The sequence below is a fragment of the Felis catus genome, chromosome B2 (assembly GCF_018350175.1).
Source record: "Felis catus isolate Fca126 chromosome B2, F.catus_Fca126_mat1.0, whole genome shotgun sequence".
Classification (NCBI taxonomy): Eukaryota; Metazoa; Chordata; class Mammalia; order Carnivora; family Felidae; genus Felis; species Felis catus.
The window spans coordinates 933,933-940,739 of NC_058372.1; the positions used below are offsets into that span (position 1 = coordinate 933,933).

Genomic DNA, 6,807 nt, shown 5'->3' on the forward strand with positions numbered 1-6,807 from the left:
ACTTCATAGCAGGTGAAACATGGAAAGATAAAGAAATAAAAGGCAGAGCGATTGGAGAGATAGAAATAAAAGTCTTTATTTGTGGATGACATGATCATGTACTTGGAAAATAATAAGCGGTCTATGTAAAAGCTACCAAAAATAACATGTGCATTTATCACAGTCACAGGATATAATGTCAATTTAAAAAAAATCTCAATTCTAGGGTAGGAGTTAAAATGGTGGAGTAGTAGGGGAATCCTGGGCTTGCCTCAACTCTTGAACACAGAAAGATCAACATCAAATCATTTCAAATACTAGGAAATTGATCAGAGGATTAGGAGAACAATCTGCATAACTAGAGGGAGAAAATGAGGCAAGTATAAGTGCAGAGTGTAGAGTTGGGGGAGAAAAAAGCTGTGGTGCCATGGAAGGGAGGGAACCCTTTTCTCAGAGAGGAGAGGAGAGGAGAGAGGGGGAGAGAGAGCAGTGTGTCAGGTTCATGCAAGAAAAGCACACCCCTGAAACCATTGGCTGGGGAATTAAGAGAAAATGACTATGGCAAGTTTTGCAAACAGTGGAGCTGAATTTGGGAGGTTTTTGAAGTCTGCACCATTCTCCAGAGTCAATCCAGGTGAGTAGCTGTGCTCCTAGGGAGAAGGAGGGTGGAGGACTGGAGGTGGACAGTGGACAGCATGGTGTGGGGGTCCCCAGGTTTGCACTGGAAAGCATGGTTCTACTTCCTGCTATGCATTTGGAAGAGGTTATATTGCCTCCCCAAGGACAAAATGGCACCTTTGAGCAGCCATTCAACAGCAGGAGACAGAGGCACATGCAGAAAGCATATAACCTGTGTTTTCGCTGTGCTTTACCATAAACTCCAGACTCCTGCACAGCCCTGTGTTCTTTAATAGGATGAACAAACTAAGGAAGAAAGAAAAAAACAAACATAAAAACACACTCTTAAAAACAGAGGAGAAGCTAGTGGTTGTCAGGAGGAGGTATGTGGGGATGGATGAAATAGATAAAAGGAGATTAAGAGGTACAAACTTCCAGTTATAAAATAAATAAGCTATGGATATGAAAAGTACAGCATAAGAAATATGGTCAATAAGATTGTAATAACATTGTTTGGTGACAGACAATGACTACACTTAATTAACATCGAGTAACGTATAGAATTGTTTAATCATTGTGTTGTACACCTGAAACTAATATAACACTGTATGTTCATTATACTTTAATTAGAAAGCAAAAAACCCACAATGAGATATAGCTATAAACCTACTAGAAAAGCTAAAAGAATAAAGATTGACAATACCAAGTGTTAGAGAGAATGTGGGCAGTTGGAACTCACATATACTGCTCTTTGCAGTGATCATGGTACAGACACTGTGAAAACATTTTGACAGTTTCTAATAAATGTGAACATATACTAGGGACATGATCCATCAATTCCACTACTATGCATTTACCCAAGTTAAATGAAAATTACGTGCCCACACAAACACTTGTCTACTAGTTTTCATGACAGCATTATTCATATTAGCAAAAAAGTCAATACTCCCAAAAGACTATTATCAGACAAATGAATATATTGTGCATTATTCATACAATGGAATTCTAGCCATCACTTAAAAGGAAGGAGCTACTGACACATGCATAAATTTCAAAGACATCATGCCAAGCGAAAGCCAAACTCAATGATTACTCACTGTATTATTATATTTATATGACATTCTAAAAAAGAACAACAACAAAAGAAAGAAAAGTCTAAACTATAGTGAAAGAAAACTAATCCCTGCTTAAAGCTGTAGGTAGATGAAGAGAATTAATTGCAAAAGAGCACAGTGTTCTTTTGGGAGTCAGGGAAATGTTCTATGTCTTCATTGTGTGATATTTACATAATTATACATTTGTCAAAACTCATTGGACTGTACATTTTAAATGGATGGATTTTATTGTATGTAAGTTATACTTCAATAGACCTGAAAAAAGAGAGCCATTTATCTGTTGAAAGGCTGGAGTGGGGACTTCTGGGTGACTCAGTCGGTTGTGCATCCAACTCTTGGTTTTGGCTCAGGTCATGATCTCGTGGTTTCATGAATTCGCATCGGGCTCTGCACTGACACTGTGGAGCTGCTTGCGATTCTCTCTCTCTCTGTCTTTCTGTCTGACTCTCCCCTGCTCATGCTTTTTTTTTTTTAAAGAAAAGAAAGACGAGTGCTACATGAGGTATTCCAAGTGGTAGTGTTTCCAGGGAGGTAGTAGGAGTCCATGTTTTCATATTTCGTAAAATTTGTGTGATATGTAAAGGGATCCCATCACATGATTTAATATTAAAACTATTAGTTAATAAAAAATATATCATATATATGAGCCTTACTTTGTGTATAGGTTCATGGGACTCTATCTTGTATCAATGTTCATGACTAGTAAGAGATTAAAAAGAGGATGAGAGAAGAAAACAAAATCCACAGAGAGGGATCCAAGCACAGAAGACCATGTAATAGTAATGCACTCAGGAGCTTAGGGGAGATCCTGCACTTTATGTTCTTAGTTTTATAATTCACTTAATAGGATCTAGATCCTAAAAGAGGTGATAAGCTAAAACTTTAATATCTGAATTATAGCTAAAAAGTAACGAGTTTCCTTTTTTCCTTTCTTAAAATTTGTTTTTTGAATCCACGTTAGTTAACATTTAGTGTAATAATTTCATGAGTAGAATTTAGTGATTCATCCCCAACATATAATTCCCAGTGTTCATACCAACACCCCTTTCTTAATGCCCATTACCCATTGAGCCCATTTCTCCCCCCAACCTCGTTCCAGCAACCCTTGGTTTGTTTTCTGTATTTAAGAGTCTCTTATGGTTTGCCTCCCTCTCTGTTTTTATCTTATTTTTCCTTCTCTTCCCCTATGTTCACCTTTTTTTGTTTCTTAAATTCCACATAGGAGCGAAATCCTATGATATTTGTCTTTCTCTGACTGATGAGTGTCTAAGAGACCACTTTAAAATAAATTGTCCCTAGACCACTGCCCCTATATATAAGCTGACTAGCTTCAACTGAACATGTCTCCCACTCTGAAATAGAATATGCAAAGTAAGTTTATTTCAAGTGGTGATGGGAGCGGAGTGATATGTGTAATACATCAGTCAAGCCATTACAAGAAAAATATCACATATTGATATAATTAATTAATTGAAAAAAATCATATATGAGGTTTTTGTAATATCCATACTAATGACAAATATTCATATTAAATTAAGTTTTAAAAGAAAAATTAACATGCCAATCAATGATTTTTATCAATAATTTGTTCAGATAATTAAGATATCCCTTGGATGAATCATATTATTTTTCCAGAACCTAGTTCTATCTGCTTCAGATACGTCACCTAATTGTTCCATTTATGAATTCTCATTAGTTGGCAGTATATAAATAACAATTTTAAAAGTTATTCCCACTATATGTATATGTGTATACATATAGTGGAAAAAATATGTATATACATTTTTTAAGTTTTTTTAAAAAGTAGAAAAAGAAGAGAAGCCTACCTGTACTGCATTACTGGAGAGTCTCTCCCACCCATGACTCATCAGTATTATTATCCACCACTAAGAGTGATAAATTAAAGAATATGGACCAATTTCTTTTTTAACATTAAAAGAAAGAATAACGATGTTTAAAAGAAAAGTTTTAATGTACTTTCAATATGTCATTAAGAAAGCCCAATCAAAACAAATTAAACACATATCACTTTCTTTGGTTTTATTGAATAGTATCATCTTACAGGAATTACAAATAGTTATTTTTCAAGATTTATGGCCAAACTCCTTGTTTTGTTTTAAATTTTATTAATTAATTAGTTTATGTATTTATTTTGATATTTTTGACAAACCTAGAGAGTGGGGAGGGGCAGAGAGAGAGGGAGACAGAGGATCCCAAGCAGGCTCTGCATGAAGAGTGGAGAACCCAATGTGGGGCTCAAACTCTTGAATTGTAAGTTCATGACCTGAGCCGAAGTTGGACATTTAACCGACTAGCTACCTAGACACCACTTGTTTTAAATTTTAAAACGCTATCCTAATTTATTAGCACTGTGCCCAGTGACAAATTAAGTCATATAATGATACTTTATTTTTTTTATCTTATATTGTTATTTCCCCCACCAGAAAATGAGTTCTATTCAATCAAAAAGAGTGTTTTATTCATCTATTTCAACAAAACTCTGAAATCTAGAAGATATTTAGCTACTGAGGTAAATGAATAAATGAATGAGTAGATGAATAATTGGATAGGTGAATAAATGAACGATTTTGAACAGATATTTCTTTATATTGTTCAGTGTGACAAGCATATAGATCCATAGAATAAAACACTATAATATAGTATCTGAAAAAAAGTATGCTTCAACCAAAGAATTGTCATACATGTTTTCACCATTTAGCTAAATTGAATGCCTGTGAATGACCAAAAACTCCATTCATCTATGTCTTTACTATAGTGCTCCCATCTTCTTGTATATATTATTGTGCAGTCCATAATTTAGCACATTATTCTTATATTTTATTTATTTTTAAAGTTTTTATTTATTTATTTTGAAAGAGAGAGAGAGAGCCAGTGGGGGACAAACAGGGAGACAGAATCCCAAGCAGGCTCCACACTGTCAGTGCAGAGCCAGATGTGGGACCTGAACTCACAAACCATGAGATCATGACCTGAGCCAAAGTCAAGAGTCCAAAGCCTAATTATCCTGAACCACCCAGGCTCCCCTTAACATATTATTTTTAAAACTCAGCTCCTAGTGAAAACTGGGTGGCTCAGTCAGTTGAGCATCCAACTCTTGATTTCAGCTCAGGTTATAATCTCCCTGTTTGGTGAATTCAAGCCCACATGAGGCTCAGTGCTTTATGGAGCCTGCTAGGGATTCTCTCTCTCTCTCTCTGACCCTCCCCCACTTGTGCTTTCTCTGTCTCTCTCAAAATGAATAAATAAACTTTAAGAAAGTCCCTAATTTCTATGGACACTAAATATGGAATTATTAAAGATTAAAGTGTTACAAATCAAAAAGTTACCTCTAGATAATGTTTTAGAATTAGTCAATAAAATGAATCCAAAGTTAGGACTGAACTTTCTTCTATGCTTTCTGGGTTGTAGACTAAAATAAGTATCAAAGAAAGAGGGAAACCACCTTCCAAGATGGACCAGACTCTGAACAAAAGTTGCAGGATAAAAACTGTGATCTATCACAAATCCCACTCCCATCCCACTAGTCTCCTTACTGCCCCTCTTACATCTTTGTTTCTGAGAGTGTAGATTAGAGGATTGAGGCTAGGCGTAACAACAGTATAAAAGAGGGCAATGAACTTGCCTTGATCTTGAGAACTTCCTGATGGTGGCTGCAGATATATGCACATGATTGGAATGAAAAAGAGGGACACAACCATAAGATGGGATCCACATGTTCCAAAGACTCTCTGAAGTTTGACTGATGACTGCATCCTAAACACAGCCAGGGCAATGGCAACATATGAGCTGAGAATCAGGATGAGTGGTATGAGGACGAAAATGGAGCTCATGATCAGGAGGGTCAGCTCATTAGCACGGGTATCAACACATGATAATCGCAGCACTGCTGGAACCTCACAAAAGAAATGGTCCACTTGGTGATGTCCACAGAGGGGGACCCAGAAGGTAAAGGAGGAATGAAGTGCTGAGGCGATAAAGCCACTGACCCAGGAAGCCACAGCCAACAGGTGGCAGAAACGAGGGTTCATGAGCACGGTGTAATGTAGCGGTCTACAGACAGCTGCATAACGGTCATATGACATGACCACCAGGAGGACACACTCTGTGGTTCCCAATGCAAGGACAAAGTAAAGTTGAATCATGCAACCGGCATAAGAGATGGTCTTTTCTGGGCCCCAGAGATTGACCAGCAACTGAGGGATGGAGCTGGTGGTGTAGCAGAGATCCAGAAAAGAGAGGTTTGAGAGGAAGAAGTACATGGGAGTGTGGAGATGGGCGTCCAGGCATGACAAGACAATGATAAACAGGTTGCCTATCAATGTCACCAAGTAGAACATCAAGATAAGCACAAAGAGAATTACTTCCAGATGAGGCCAATGTGAAAAACCCAGTAGAATAAAGTAGCCTTCAGAACTTGCATTTTTCCCCATCATCATTCATTTTTTCCAGTACCTGAAGAAAGAACCATAAACTCAAAGGCTGATAACTCAAAGGTTGTTAAACACTGGTCAGTAGTGTGGGGGAAACCTATGCCATTTCCAAAATGCTCTTGTTTCAGTAACATTTTTATAGTTTTGTTTTTATTTTTCATTCACATATTTCTTCCTGTTGTAGATAAAATCAATAACTTCTGAAGTGAATGAGTTCTTTTTATGAATCACTAAATTGCTATTGGATAAATAAAGATTAAAGATTAAGTTCCATAGCCAGGAAGACAATCTTCATAAAAAATAATCTTTTTAACAAAAAAACCTTTCAATTTATTCCTCTTTTATGTATTTTCAGGCCATTTCCAATTTTGTGGTTACAAAGAAAGGAATATCTCTACTCTTAATAATCTTACATATAAATGAGAGCCTACCATGAGATGAAAAACAACTGAGTACAAACTTTAAAATGTTAATATTTGGTGAAAAAAATAAATTTCAATTGCATTATGATTACAGGAAGAAGAAAATATTCTTATTCATTTATGTATGCTAACGACTTATTTTTAGACAAAAAAGAAACAGCATCAACTGGAAATATAAACAAAGGCTCATGTGTTCACACATACATCCCAAAATGAGTATTC

The 6,807-nt window shown here is 36.3% G+C and overlaps 1 pseudogene; it reads right to left on the minus strand.

The window, feature by feature from the left end:
* Positions 1–5,096: 5,096 nt before the first annotated feature.
* On the minus strand, positions 5,097–6,173 carry LOC101083769 (annotated as a pseudogene).
* Positions 6,174–6,807: the final 634 nt, after the last annotated feature.